Source organism: Corvus brachyrhynchos, unplaced genomic scaffold (assembly GCF_000691975.1).
Source record: "Corvus brachyrhynchos isolate BGI_N302 unplaced genomic scaffold, ASM69197v1 scaffold61, whole genome shotgun sequence".
NCBI classification, from domain to species: Eukaryota; Metazoa; Chordata; class Aves; order Passeriformes; family Corvidae; genus Corvus; species Corvus brachyrhynchos.
Window position 1 is genome coordinate 9,580,608 of NW_008236478.1, and position 14,677 is coordinate 9,595,284.

The 14,677-nt window shown below is 45.6% G+C and overlaps 1 long non-coding RNA gene across 2 annotated transcripts in view; it reads right to left on the minus strand.

The window, feature by feature from the left end:
- LOC108444682 overlaps positions 1-14,677 on the minus strand; it is a 46,546-nt gene extending 31,869 nt beyond the window's left edge. The window contains exons 1-2 of one of the 2 annotated variants that reach the window (XR_001859312.1): positions 14,611-14,677; positions 1,082-1,137 (exon numbers count right to left, since the gene is read on the minus strand). This is a non-coding gene — a long non-coding RNA (uncharacterized LOC108444682). Of the gene's footprint in view, positions 1-1,081; positions 1,138-14,576 lie in introns of both variants that reach the window. The other variant, XR_001859313.1, reaches the window with a different exon arrangement.

Below are 14,677 nucleotides of genomic sequence, written 5' to 3' on the forward strand. Positions count from 1 at the left end.
AGCCAGGTGCCCAAGGAGTGGTGAAACCTACTCCCCTCCCTTATAAATTGAGGAGTTGCCTCAGAGCACACAGGTCTTATTAGATCTGGAAATTCAATGCCTTGATCTATCATAAATGTTTTAAGATTAATATGGAGGAGGCTAGCTTTCTTTTAGTACATCACAATTTGATTTTAGCCTAGATATTATTTCCCAATGGAGGAAGAGTTGTTTACTTTGGAAATATCACAAGTAGTAGAATATTGAGAACTGAGCAATCATTTTTTGATGCTTACACAGAGACATCACCAAGATGCAGGGATACTTACAAAATGCAATGTTCAGGTAGAGTGACCTAGAGAAGTTGTTTGATTAAACCTCAGTAACTAAAGGAAGGTGAGTGCATCCCTAGCAGTTACTATGAGTGCGTAATGAAGGACGAAGCCTAAATTTTGTCTTTGAAATGTATTGTATGATTCAGAGATACTAGAGTGTATAAATGATACCTCCTTTGTTAACTTAAAAACTATATCTTCTTGATTCAATTCTGTGTGTTTCCAGTGCTAATTAAAAGCCCATCCTTTAACTCCTGGAGAGTTTCTTTGAAGTGGTGCAGCTTAGAATAGGCTGTGGTTCTGAATTTCTTTCATTCTCATTTGCTTATATTGACAACCAGTATAAATGTGAAGGCAAAAAGTAAATTTGTTCTCCCTTTAATAGGACCACTCATGCAAGGGCTGTGGGATTAGATTTAAATTGGCACTTTTTAAACCTTTGATACAGTTACAGACTCAGTGAGCCATGTTAACCTTTCCTACAGCTAGACCTAGCTGGAAATTAGTTTCCTCCCTTGTCAAAATATTTTCTAATAAACATTTAGCCTTTCTGCTAAAAACAGTGCAAAACACTCAACAGCTAATATAGTTTAGCTGAAAATAAACTGCTTTATTTCCTCTTCTAGAGAAAGAAATCAGACAAAAAATAGGACAAAGTAGACAGCATTTGGGAATGCTGTTCAAAAGAAAATCTTGGGGAGGGGAAAGAAGAGGAAAGAAGCACCAAATGAACAGTTTCATGCTTTTGATCACCAGTAAAGACATACCTCCTCTTTGCACCTCCTTCTTCACCCTCCTCAGGATCCCTTGCATTATCTCTTCCCTGTAAGAAAGAAAACAGTTAAAGTCAGGTGGCAGATACATCCCTGCTGTTGTGACTGTGAGAGAACTACTCTTCCCTTGTGACTCTTGTGGTGACAATCAAATGGAGAAGCCAGGGCAGGTGCCCTGAGCATTCTACAAGGAACTGGAGTGCATTTGCATCTGCTGGGTTGATCAGGGGTTTGCATGTCTGAATGTGTTGTCTCTGGAAGATATAAGTGAACTTCTCTGTGTGAACAAGGGTGAGCAGGGGCTCGAAGTGGGTTTGTGTGGTAGAGAACTGTGTAGTCATGAAATGGCTTGATTTTCTCTCTGTATCCTGGATGCTTGAGTCTTCAGTGTGTCTGGGTTAGGACTGGAGCTTGTATTTAAATAGCGGTGCTCAGATATTTAAAGAAGATGCTTCCAGTATGAGACCCTTTTGTTAGTGAGACTGTTGTAACAATTTAAGCTTTAATATTGCTTCTCTTGGGAGATATTGGCAAGGAATTGCTGATTGCACTTTTGCTGAGTGCACCTTTAAAATCATTGTTATGCAAACCAGCATAAATGCTACTCCTGCAGGCACCTATGTCCTTCAGCCTCAGCAAGAATAGATCAATGCACCATGCAAAATGAGGAGGATTGTGGAAAGCCAATATGCAGGTCTGGGACAGAATAAGACTTCTGAGGCAGTAGAATTGGGAAAGGGAGCATACAAATAAGGAGAAACTCCCTTTGGAGGTAAAGTGCAGTCGCTGTCAAAAATAAGCAAGTTTCAGACCTCTGCTCAGAGCAGTGAGTGAAATGAATTTAAGGTGCAGAAAACCTGACCAGAAGGCAGAGCAGCATCAAGATTTCTGGGCTCTTTAGCTAATTTTTCCATTGATACTATCGTAGTTGCCCAGCTGAGCCTGTCCTAACTTTACATCCTTTAAATAATTTAAAAAATCAATGTATAACCTGCATTTCCCTTCAAGACTTATACAGTTTGCAAAGCCCTCTGGGATCTGCTGGAAGAAGGGGACAAACATGTTGTACACATTCTGTTGGTTCCTCTCATGGCAGGGTATACTCAGAGCAGATGGGGTTGCCAGCTCCCTGGTTCATTGTGGAGGTATTGGTTCAGTAATGAATGAGGCGGAGGAACAGACTGAGAATTCTGCACTCTGAAACCCCACTGAGCCTGCTCAGATGGTAATGTGGAATGTCTGTTCTCTTCAGAGATGTAAAGTACACCATCTCAATGCAGAAAACCAGGCCTTTTAGAAAACTGTGCCTCTAGATACAAGGAAAATGGAGAAATGAAAAGTTAAATGAAGCCAGTTTGGGGTTTGTTTTTTTTTCCCTCAAATGGAGAGTGATCTCTCCTTGCAAATGATGAGAAGCCTGAAAGATGATGCACCAGCTGGGTACTTTTGTATGGATTTAACTGGAAAGAGGACAACTAGCAGCAGCCACTGCATCCCAGCAAGAAGGTTGCAAATAATCACATCCCTGCATCAATCATGAGCAGTAGAAATTAGGGAAATAAGGAAGAAGATAAAAGTCAATAATCTTCCTTACATCTATCAAAGCTCTTTTGGACATGTGATTTCTTCTGGGCTCTTCTAATGCATCCAGGTTTATTCTTGGTGCTGCAGCTGTTACAGATCACTATTGCTCTGGTGTGCAAAGAATGCCTAAGTCAGGTTTCATAATGTGAGGACTGCAAAGAAATGCAGTAAATCATCACATCCTCCAAAACCTCTTTTGAAAAGGGTAGAACAAAACTATCCTTCTCTCCAGAATTTACCTGACACTGCTGATGTTAGAGAAAGAAGGAAAACCTAGAGCAGGCCACACTGTGTCAGTACCTACTCCATTCTTTATAGAAAATATGCTGAAATAAAATGATGTGCTCTTTTTGGCCATAGTCTGGCAAATGAGTAAACACTTGGTATCTGCTCACAGTTGTTTGACTTCAAGGCAATTCAATCAAAATCTTCATTTAATTATGTCAACTGCCTCCAGGGCTCCCTGACCTCATGTGTGTGATGTGGAAACAGGTGATGATAGATGCTGAGGGCTATGGCTGTAGATTCTCCCTTTAGTGAATTCATTTTAGGTGCCTGTAAGAATTTATTTTGGATTCTCATGCACTGCTTCATTTTTAACGAGGATTGTGAACCTGGGTTAAAGCAGCAGTTTCAAATATTTTTATTTTGGTGCTGAAAAACTGGACATTAAGATGGTAATGTGTTCTTGCAGCCCAGAAAGCCAACCTGCATAAAAAGGAACACGGTCAGCAGGTCGAGGGAGGTGATTCTGCCTGTTTATGTCTGCTTTCTGAGACCCGTCCTGGAACAGTGTCCAGCTCTGGAGCACTCAGCCCAGGAAAGAGATGGACCTGTTGGAGCAAGTCCAGAGAAGGGCCACAAAAGCGATCAGAGGGCTGGAGCACCTCTCCTATGAGGAAAGGCTGGAAGAGTTGGGGATTCATCCTGGGGAAGAGAAGGCTTTAGGAAGGCCTTATTGCAGCCTTTCAGTATATAAACAAGATTTATAGGAAAGGAGAGACTCGTTACCAAAACCTGTAATGATCGGACAAAGGGCATCTGTTTTAAACTGAAAGAGGGTATTTTGTATTGAGCATAAAGAATAATTTTTTATGAGGAAAGTGGTGAGACACTGGCAAGGTTCCCCAAGGGAGTTGTGCATGCCTCATAATTGGAAGTGTTCCAGGCCAGGTTGGATGGAACTCTGAGCAACCTGGTCTAATGAAAAGTGTCCCTGCCCATGGCAGGCAGGTTGGAATTAGATGACCTTCAAAGGTCTCTTCCCATCCAAACCATTTCATGATTCTATGAAGTATTCCTATGAAGAGCAATGGGAAAGGGAGACAACATAAGGGGGATGAAATCTGTTGTAGAAAGGAGTACAAAGGGTAAATGAGCATTACCTTCAAGACCTTTGCTTTGATGGCTGCACAAATAAAAAATGCTCTGAAGAGACGCAAGTCCTGCTCCCTGTTCCCCAGGAGATGTCTTCTGCTGCACCCAAGGATTTCCAGCTTAGGCAGAATGGGAAGAGGCTAAAGAAGAGAAACTCCTAGGGCTTTCTTTGTGAGGTCTAGCAAGGAGAAAGAAGTAGACAAGCAAGAGCAAACATAAAAGGCTTCAGGCAGGAGCACTAAGAACAGTGTTACATTGCAGCTGTGTGTGCAGCCACATCTGCAACTGCCAAATCTGGTGAGCAAAGATTTCATCCCTCTGGTCTCAGCTCAGCCAACACTGCTACAGATTCTTTGTTTTCTGATATGCAGGGGGCACCTATCAGTTGTTTTGCTACCTAAAAAAGGAGACTTCTATTCTAGCAGGTGTGGAAATCTAAGTCCAAGACCTAAAGGAACCCTGAATTGAGAATTAGAGGTATTAAATCACTTCAGCTGCTGCAGGGTGACATGTAACCTCAGTGTGAATGGGGTTGCTTGAGCTCCCTCCTGTGTCTACTTGTGTGATAAAGGTGGGCCTTAATGAGAGACCTAAGCAGGGAAGACTCTTTAGTTGCCAGTTTAAAGTACTTCTGAATCTCCCGTGCTGGTAGTGCAGTGATGAAGAGAGGATAGGGGAAAGTCTAGCAGGAGGAATAAGAAATATTCTGTTCAGTCTGAGATGGGAAAAGTTAATTGCAGCACAAAATGCTATTATGGTAATGATGAGAAATCCACTTGTGGAAGGCAAAGTGTCAGGCTGAACCTGCTATTTCTAAAATTTACACAGTAATTCAGGGTTTCATTTAATAAAAAAAACCTTGTTTAAACGTAAAGAAAAAATTTAAAGATATAAAGAGAATATTATCTCTGTTAAGGTATTTGTGATTTTTTTTTTGTCTTTCTTTTCTCAGATTTTCACTGAGACCAGAAATCTCAGTATTTCAGAATTTCAGATCAGTGGTCTTTGAAGATGATATTTAACCCCATTTTTTCCTTTCTTCCCTTCAGTATATTATAGAATACTGGAATGAATAACTTCCAGCTGATTTCTTGTTCTGTTTCTGTGTTACTTTCATTATTTCTTTTGCCACATTGTCAAGCTTCCAAGGCTGAAAAAGTATTGAAGAGGTACACTGTGAGGAAAGGGAAAACACACACACTCCACAATAGAAAAAGAACAAAGCAACCCAAAATCTTTAGTTTCTCTGGGTTAAACTGCAAAATGTAGAAAGGAGGAAAGAGGAGAAGAACTTTTCCTTCCCTCTAAATAGGAAAATGGAACTTGAGACGCTGTGTGGCCAAAAGAAGGGCTTGTGTACCTTTAAATTTATATTTTTCCTCGAGGTACCTGGTGAGAGCTATGAGAAGCTACCATTCCCTTCCAACAAACCTTGCTTTCAAGGATCAACCGCCTGTAACTTTGAAATTATTATTAAAAGGAGGCGGGGTGGGAAACCAACCCAAAAAGCCAACTGTGTGAATGGAGAGCATGTTCTATCTTGGGATAAATTTGGATCCAGATGCTTCCAACCCGTTTTTTTCTTCATCCAGATCTGATTCAGTGTTGTGCTGTTGCCAGCTAGAGGGCAGGTGAGTGGGGTCAATAATAAGGTGTGGTCATCAGTCTAGTAACTGGCCTGAGAGAAATCCCTTGGGTATTGAACTTATGTTTCTCAATTCCTTAAAAAGGACACCCCTCTTAAAAGGAGCAATCGTTTCAGGACAGCCACTGTGAGGAGCAGGAGAGTGGATGCTTTCTGTGGAAAGTATATCAGTATAAAGAGGTAGGAGGTGTGGGATGCCCAAAACCTTGTTCAGAACTTTGCGTTTGAAATGGTGAGGTAATTTCAGATCTATTTTGCAAATGGAAAGAGGTTTTTAATTCCAGGGGAAGGGAAATCAGTCCTGGTTTGACCACTAGAACAATCACCTTTCTCTGTTTGGACTACAGTCAACCCCGATTAATAATCAGAGCCTTTGAGCTTTTATCAGACCATCTGATCTGCTCTAACCTGTGGATGTGAAGATGAAAGGTTAATCCCCAGGGCCATCTGCTCTCCTTTACCTTTTCTGTCTGAACGCATGTTCCTTTGTCTTGCCTGCCCACTTTTGGCATGTCTCTTGCTGTCTCTTAACACTAATGCTGGTTTACATCTGACTCTGTGCAGAGGATGCAGCCTCTTTGAGCAGCAGCTGCCTATTCAGAGATGCTTGCAAGTTTCCTTTACTATTTCCTCTCCTCTCCTGGCAACTCCTCTCAGTATGATTTATGAATTGCAAGCATAGCTGGGGGTGATGCGAAGTATCAACACCTCTGAGTTCAGTGAATAGGAGCTGGGTAATTAATAATAACAAACCAGGAGCGTTTGCTTTGCATGGAGATCACGTAGCAGAGAAGTGTTGTTCTGTATTCTTTGGGAATGGGGGAAGCGAGTCCTAACCCTTCCCTGTGCTGTTAAATCTGCATGTCATTTTCCTTGGATAATTAAGTAATTCCAGCCTTTGGAGGAGAGAGACTCCCTCCATTTCCCCTGTTAGCTTGCAGATGTAGTACATGCACCTTGCGGCAAATCAATGCTAACGATATTACCGTGCGTTATTGCAGCAATGGAGTAGAGGAAGCCCAAAGAAAAATGCTCAGCCCTTGCCGATTGCATTATGAGCATGAGGATCTTTTATGTAGCAGACTTATTAATTGTGCTTTCATTTGTGTCCCTGAATTTTAACCCTTTTGAGATTGCTCTTCTGCTTGTGAATATGTCTAAAATTGCCAAGTGTTGGGCAGAATTAGAAAAGGGACAAAAGACAAGAGTGGTCTCTGCAGTACTGCACTGGAACCTGGACATCTGCAACAAAAGAAAAAGCTTTTAAATCACTTGGTAGGACACAGAATAAATACACTCTGTGTTGGAGTAACAAATGTGGTCAGGTGGTCTTTCAAGGGAAGAGGTTCCCTTGAACCTTCCCAAACCCTTCAGGTTTTTGGCCTCTCCACCCTCTGCCTGCAGCAGGTTTTGCATTGCAAAAAATCCCTGTGCAGGTTTTTCCTCCTCCTTCCCCAGATGAACTCCCTGATTTGCCCTGGTACATTTTTATTTTGTGAAGATCAATCTCCTTAACTGTTCTCATTTTCAGTCTGTCTTGAAGGCAGGGAACTTGCGTATTGTCTTCAAGTCATAACCTAAACTTCAGAGAGGGGATTGTCTCTGCTGCATTTGCAGGCCTTTCCCTGGAGCCTGACAGAAACTCTGGGCATTGCTGAAGTTTAAATTATTATTAATTTAGTAATTGGCATTTTTATCATGGAAATACATACAGCTGTGATGCCTGGCCTTTGCCAGCCAGAATTCATTACACTGTGTGCAGGCTGCATGTTATTCTCTTCATGGGGCTGGTGTTACCTTTTCTAATTTCCTTTGGTGGTGTGAAACTTCAGTTGGTCCCCTGTGAGTTGAAGCTATTGGCCAAGACAGTCTAGCAATGGCTGTAAAAGCTGCCACTTAATTCTGTCCTAATTCCTGTCTTAGAGGTGCTGGGAGCACACATTTGCCTGAGACTCCCCTGTTCAGAATGTTTCAAATTCTGTTTACTTGATATTTGATTTAACCTGACTCCTTTTAGGAGTTAGTTATTGCTGATTCAGTGCACAGGAGATCTGGGTTCTGCCAGGACTGCCTTGGTAAGAAACACCTGCCTACAGCCAGCTGCCTACTGCGGTAGTTTTGTGTTATTTTTCTTTTTTGGTTTGTTTCTTCCGTGTTAAGTATACAACCTTCCCTTCATGTTGACTAGTATAGTCTTTCCTCAGTGCTGTAGTTCAGTTTCTGTCTTGTTTGGGGCTCTTCTTAAAAGAAGGGAAGGAAATAGCCACAGGTGAGAATCTTAAAAGGTGGTGTTTGTTGTGGGAGAGAAAACAGCACCAAGCTGTTGCAGGTTGAACATCCTCCTGTGAAGTCCCGCCATCAAAGCTGGGGTTGCTGCCAGACTTGTTTCACTCTAGCTTGCTAAGAAAATTCTGCCTTTGTGCACTCACACACAGAGAAATCACTTTGTATTTAGCTTGAATAGAGGAGAAACAATACCAGCTCCTTCCCCTTCTGAGTCTATCTCAAACTTAGGGGAAGGGAAGAGTGGAAGAGGGAAAGATTTGTCTGGAAGAGGATAAAAAACAGAAAAAGGTGCCTGGGGAGGGAACAGAGTCTTAGAGAGAGAGAACTGTTGCTGTGTCACTGACCACGTCAGCCTCACTCTCCCAATGTGTACTCTGTGGGGTGGGAAAAGGTGCTCTATGTAATTTTTCTGTCTTGATTCTGCAGGAATGGAACAAGCACAGGGGAGGCTTTATGTTCAGAAAGATTGTCTTTTCACAGCAAGGCAGTATTTGCACTCTGTCTTTTAGCGGCTATAAAGCCAATCCTAAACCCTCTTAGGCATGAGGCTTCCTTAACAACCAGAAATGAAAAGCTGATGAGAGGAGCACAAAATTTCTAACAGTAAAGAGATTATTTTTCTTCATGGAACCTGTGAGACTGAGGCACACCTTGGGACAGGAAGGGAGATGAGGGTCATTTAGTCTTTCTGGATCAATGGTCATATGACGATTAGGCACATTTCTGGTTTTAATCAGCTTTTTTCCAAGTGAGGTATCTCACTACTCATAGAGTATTCTTAGATATTGTAACAGCTTAAGCCATGATTCTGCCTCTCTTCATTACATGCAGCAGAGTCGGACCCAACTTCTAGATGAGCTCATTGAATTCAGAAAACAAAGAGGGGCTGAAGGTTTAAATGTCCTGATGCAGAGCTCTCTAAGTGATGCTAAGGAGCGTATTTTCAAAAACTTGGCAAATGCTTCTGAAAATCCAGTGTCTTACTGTGGTCCTGGATGATTTGAAATCTGGGAGACAGGGGATCCTGTATTTCTGACTGGGATCTCTAAGATAAAAATATATGGAACCTTCAATATACAGTGAATTCAACACAGTGAACTTGTGTGCTGCACAACTTATCTTTGTATATGCTGCAAATCTGTGCAAATCAGCAGAAGGGGATTTTCTTATCTTGGCTTTAAGATGAACAGAACCCAACCTTAACTAGAAACATGATTTAAAACCTGCTGAATTTCCCCAGATAATTGAAAACACCTCTGCCTGCTCTGTGCCTTGCCAAGTCTCTTACCTGCACTGTGCAGGTTGTGCACCTTTTGGGCAGCCTTATCAGTAGGTGAAGATAGTGTAGCTGTCTGAGCATCCCTCGATGAAAGGGGCTCTTCTGTCTCCCACAGATATGGTGTTCCAATAGATAAAATCAAAAGGAGGGATGCAGTCAGGTTGGTCACCAAACCTGGCATGACATTTGCTCATGCTGGTGAAGTTCTGAGCCCAAGGTGAGATTCTCAGAAGAGGTTCTTCACTCAGCTAAGACTCTCCCTGCCCCAGTCCCAGTGTGGCCTGTGGCTCCCTCTCCTGCTCTGGGGTATTGTGTCAGTGGTGTTGATCAAAGAGACAGTGATGCTGTGATGCAGTGAGAGGGATCCACTACTTTGTGAGGAGCCTGTTCCAAGATCAGCTGAGATCAAGTAGTCCCACCATTGTCCCCTGATCCAGGCTGTGTAAAACGCCTCCCTGGCTGTGCTGCTATGTGGTACCTGTGTTTCTTGCTGCTGTGCTGGGCTGCTGGACTCCCACTTCATTGTTCAGTGCAGGAACCAGACTCCCTCTTGCAGCATCTGCACAGTGTTTTCTGCAGCCCCTGTTCAGGAGCTTTGCAGCAAGTCTGTCAGTGCCATGGGCCTGCTGTGCTTCAGAGCCAGACTGTCTGCTGCACACCCTGGCTGGCTGTGCTCAGGGGAAATCTGTCCCATAATGGGGGTAATACTGCACCAGCAAAAATGGTGGAGGCCCTGCCTGCAGGTGATATTTTGTCTGAGGGTATAGGGACACTTCAGCTTTTAATGATTTTTGTTCAGGTAGATTCAGGCTTTTCCTTGGTAAACAAGACAGCATTATCACAGAGCTGCTTTGTTTTCCACTGACTGGTCTCACACATAATAAATAGGTTAAAGTTAACTGGAGCAAGCATTGATTTTTCTTTCAGTACGTATGGGATTTCCTCCCTTGGGAGGGCTTGACTAGTGCAGGAGACCTTCAGGGAGGGATATGAGTGTGTGAAAAGAGTGCAGTGTAGCTGTGATATTAATTTCTTTTCCCCCTCTCTAAATTTTCCTCCTATGATCTCTTTCCTAACTCTCCCTCCTTTCTTTCATGTTCCAGCTCCCACTCAGAAATTTCCTGGGGTGATACTGACTGGGAGACACGCTCTGGGCCTCCAGGGAGGTCTGGGTGTGTGCAGTCCTGCAGGAGGAGAGGGACATGGAACAATGATAGGCAGAGCTGGGCAAAACAGAAGGGTGGGGGTGCTGGGGAGCAGGTCTACAATCAACAGTGGAGGCAGTGATGGTGAAGTTATTGATATGTGTGATAGGAGTTAGCACTTCATAATTACGTTTTTTTTCCCAAATGAAAGTCACAGAATATGAGGGGAAAAAAAAAAAACAAACAAACAACCAGCCCCAAATAATCAATGCTACTTTTGAAGGCTTTGGCAATTGCCAGGCTCTATTTGTTTCTTTCTTTTGATAGTCATTAGTCTTCTTCCACCCAAATCATCCCCTTCAAACAAACATAACTCCCCCAATTGCTTTTCTCTCCTTAACTGAACTCAGCTCCCCCTTGGTTAGAGGCATGTTCTGCTACTTTATATTTGTGCCACAATTTGCCTTCCGGAACATTTACTTACTTGCTTACTTAGAAATCCTCTGCATTGCCTGGTGTTAGGGCATATGGTTGTCTTACATCAATTAAAAATCAACATGGTCCAACAGAATATAACACCAACCCCTGCTTCTTTGAATGGATGTTTGCAGCTGGGTGGGGATTAAAGCAGCTCATAATGGATTAGATCAGGGATTAAAACAGCCTGTAATGGATACTGTGTTGAACTATTCCATTTCTATTCCTGGATATAGACTGTGCAAATCTAGGGTTGTCAGATGACATCCTCACTGTCACCCTGTCATGCAAAAGGCCAGGTTGTGAAGCAAATCTGTTATTCCTGCAACAGGGATGGTACAAACTGGAAAAGCCCCTTTTCCGGTGTGCTGGCGATGGGGACGCAGTTCGCGAATTGTGCAGGAGATGGGGGTGTTGCTCACATTACCTTTGTTTTCTAGAGAAGGAAAGATACTAGCACTGCTGCTGCTGTCTTTGGCACGGCGGCCTCTGCTAAGGAGAGGGAGACGCGGAGCAGGGAGATCCTAGTACGCAGTCCCACATCATCAGTGGGACTCCCCCAGCTGCGCATCCTATTATTTAACAGTAACAAACAGGCGCTGGTGAAGGCATTTTAGAATTTGCTTTAGAAACATGAGAGCTTCCTGTGGGTGTCTGTCTGAGAAATGAGGGCTTGGGGTAATCTCAGTGACATAGTTTGCACTGAATGTCTGGGGCTATCCCTGAGTGTGGTAGGTGTGGATGACATTCACAGAAGGTGATTGCAAGTAATGGCTCTTCAGTCTGCAGGGTAGAAAACAGCTGCTATTGGAGTGGTGAAAGTACTGTCCTAAATAAAGTGTTAGGCTTCATGGAAGTCTTCCCCGTCGCATTCTGTGCCATGTCCAGCACAGCTGGGCTCTTGTGGTGACAAAGAGTGATGTGGTGGACACAAAGAAATGCCTTGTGCTGGCAGATTTGTGAAATGAGGTGTGTCCACAAGTCCTGTCTTGGTGTGTCCACAAGTCCTGTCTGGGCTTTGGCCATGAAGTCAAGGATGCTGCTGCACAAAGGAGTGACTGATCAGGATCTGAACAAGGACTAGGTCTTAAGCAGCATCCAGCAAGGCTGAAATGATAAATGGGTCTGGATAGACTGCACTGCAGGGGATAGGCTAAGTAGTGGCAATTGCTAGCACCACAGTAGCTTTTACTCTGTGGTGCCTGGGATTCTGGATGTGCAGAGATCTTCAGGAGAAGCAGTGAGCTGCTGCTGGGTCCAGGGGGACTGCAGAAACTTTGATTATAATTTAACAACAAGTTCTGCCTGGCGCAGCTGCAGCCTCACTGCTATAGGATGGCATTAGGGGGGCAGTGCCTCCCCTCAGTGCACAGCAGTGTCAAGACACTGGGGTGGCACGTGTGCTGCTAACGCCACATACCTGGGGACTCTGTTCCTGCAGCAGTCGAATTTGGGGGGCAGTGGGGTCCTTCCTGTTCCCCACACCCTGCTGTTTGCTTACAAGCAGCAGCAGCAGGGTGCAGCCTCGGGGCTGGCGTGTCCCTGTGCATGCAGGGTAGCACCTGCCACGAGCGTGTGCAACTTGTAAAATCCCCTTGCCTGAGGTTTTATGGAGCAGCTCTGGCTCAGGCCCACGTCACTGCTCCCACACAAATAAAATGTCATCTAAACATTTTGGCAGCACAGTCCAAAAGGGAGCCGATTCCAAGCCAGGAATACCATCCGTTGCGTTGGGAGTGGGTGATTCGCTTCCCCTACCCCCACCTCCCACTTTCCCTCTCTGCGTCGGGAATTGTGCCTAATAAGGGGCCGTGTCTGTGGGTAGGGCCCCCGCCGCCTTCCCGAGGCTGTCAGCGCTGTTCTGTGCGCACCGGCCCCGCTTCCCGCTCCTCCAGGACAGCCCTTTAGCGGCCGCTCCCCCGTTTGCAACAGGCGGCGATGTGTGCAGCCCCTCTTCCCTCCCCGGCTCTCTCCCCGGCTCTCCCAGCGGCAGCCGGGCTGCACGGACGCCCCATCCCGAGCCGGGCGCTCTGCAGCAGGCGCTGACCAAGCGCCGGGCAGCAGCTGGCCAGAAACCTCCCCGCTCCCCAGAGCGGGCAGTGCCAGCTCCGGTCCTGCCTCTGTCCCCCGCTCCCGCCGCTCCCTGCCGGGCTGGGAGACCCGCGATAGGCGGGAGAAACTGTTGAGCCGCCCCCGCACCGGGCCTGGCGCTGGGGAGGGGGGAGACCGCGGGCAGAGCCGTGTAGCTGGTGGATCCGTCCTTGGACGGAAAAGAATGGCTGGTGCGGGAAGTGGGAGGGTGGGACGATTAAAAAATCGCTAATTATCGACACTTTTCAAAGGGAGGAGGAGAACGAGAGAAGGTCGACCGTGGGTTTGATCCGAAGAGAATGTGCCGACGTGTTGCTGCAATGAATCGGTCCGGAGGGACGTGGCACTGGCACAGATGGCGATGACAAGGGCGACCCACGGGGACGCCCCGCAGCCCCGGGAGGCGGCAGCCTCCCTCTCCCCTTCGCACCCTGCTATTACTCACACCTTGTCCGGGGGCTGAAGCTGCAAAGGCTTCTTGAGCTTTGCCAGCAGAAAACAGGTGTCCTGGTCAGGGGAAATGCATCCGTGCGATGGGAGCGGGAGCGCTGCACTGCCGTGACCTAAAGAAATACATCCCCCTCGCTCCTTCTCCCGACATAGTTCCGAGGTGCTGCTGCAGGGACCTGCCTGCAGATACTGCCCTCTCTTCGTTATTGGCCCCACACAAATCCTGCTAGTCTCCCTTGCTGGACGGTGGCAAGGTTGCTGGGATTCCCACGCACACGCGTGAGATTCCACGGCCGGGAGGCTGCGCTTGGGACGGGCACATCCACACGCACGGAGCGGCTCTTGGAGGGATGCTGCTGGATGGCCGGGTCCGTGGGTACGCTGTTACACACGGGAGGCACCCAAGAGCCGCTCATCCCGGCTGCGTTCCCCTGTGCCCCCTTACCCGTGGTTGACATCCAGCCTTTGTGCGCACATGTACACGCACACACACAGGGCGAGGAGTACCCACACCGCTGTAAATACGAGTCTATGTACATATACATCAGGAGAAACGGGGAATGACGGCTGCTTTATCTCGGCCAGGAGCACACATACCAAATCAGGAGAAAAGGCTGGGTTTTGCTCCAGCTGATTCGGTGCAGCGCTGCACCCATCACACACCTAGAAAAATCAAGCAGCAACATTTTTGACTTAGAAAAACTCAATGGAAAACAAAACTGAGTTCTCAACTAAAATGAGGATCTCAAGCATCACTTGATCAAATCCTTGAACGTGAACAGTTTCACTGAAAAGCACTTTTGAAAAAAAAAAAAAAAATCCAGCAACAGTAAGGAACAGAATCCAACTACCGGGGAGAGTTTTTTTCCTTTTTTCCCCCGTTCTTTCCTTTTTTCCTTTTTTTTTTTTTTTTCTGGTCGTCGTCTCAGAGGCTGAGAAAGAGGGAAGAGAAAAGGGAAGAAGAAGAGAAAGAAGAAGAGCGAGAGAAAGAGGAGCCTTTTGCAACTAATAAATATTATAATTAGAATCCGGCCCCTTTCTTCCTAAAAAAAAAAAAAGCCCTAAACGCAGCGTCTCATCCCCCCCTCCCTCTGCAAGCCCCCCGACTCGCTCCGCAAAGGCATGGAGAAGGGGACCAACTGCTTTCCGACCTACCACACCATTTTTCTCGCCTGGACATGGTTCTTACTTCTCTCTTGGTGTTGCACCGGCGCCGAAATAACTTGCAGATCCTGCTCATCTCCATCCCCATCCTG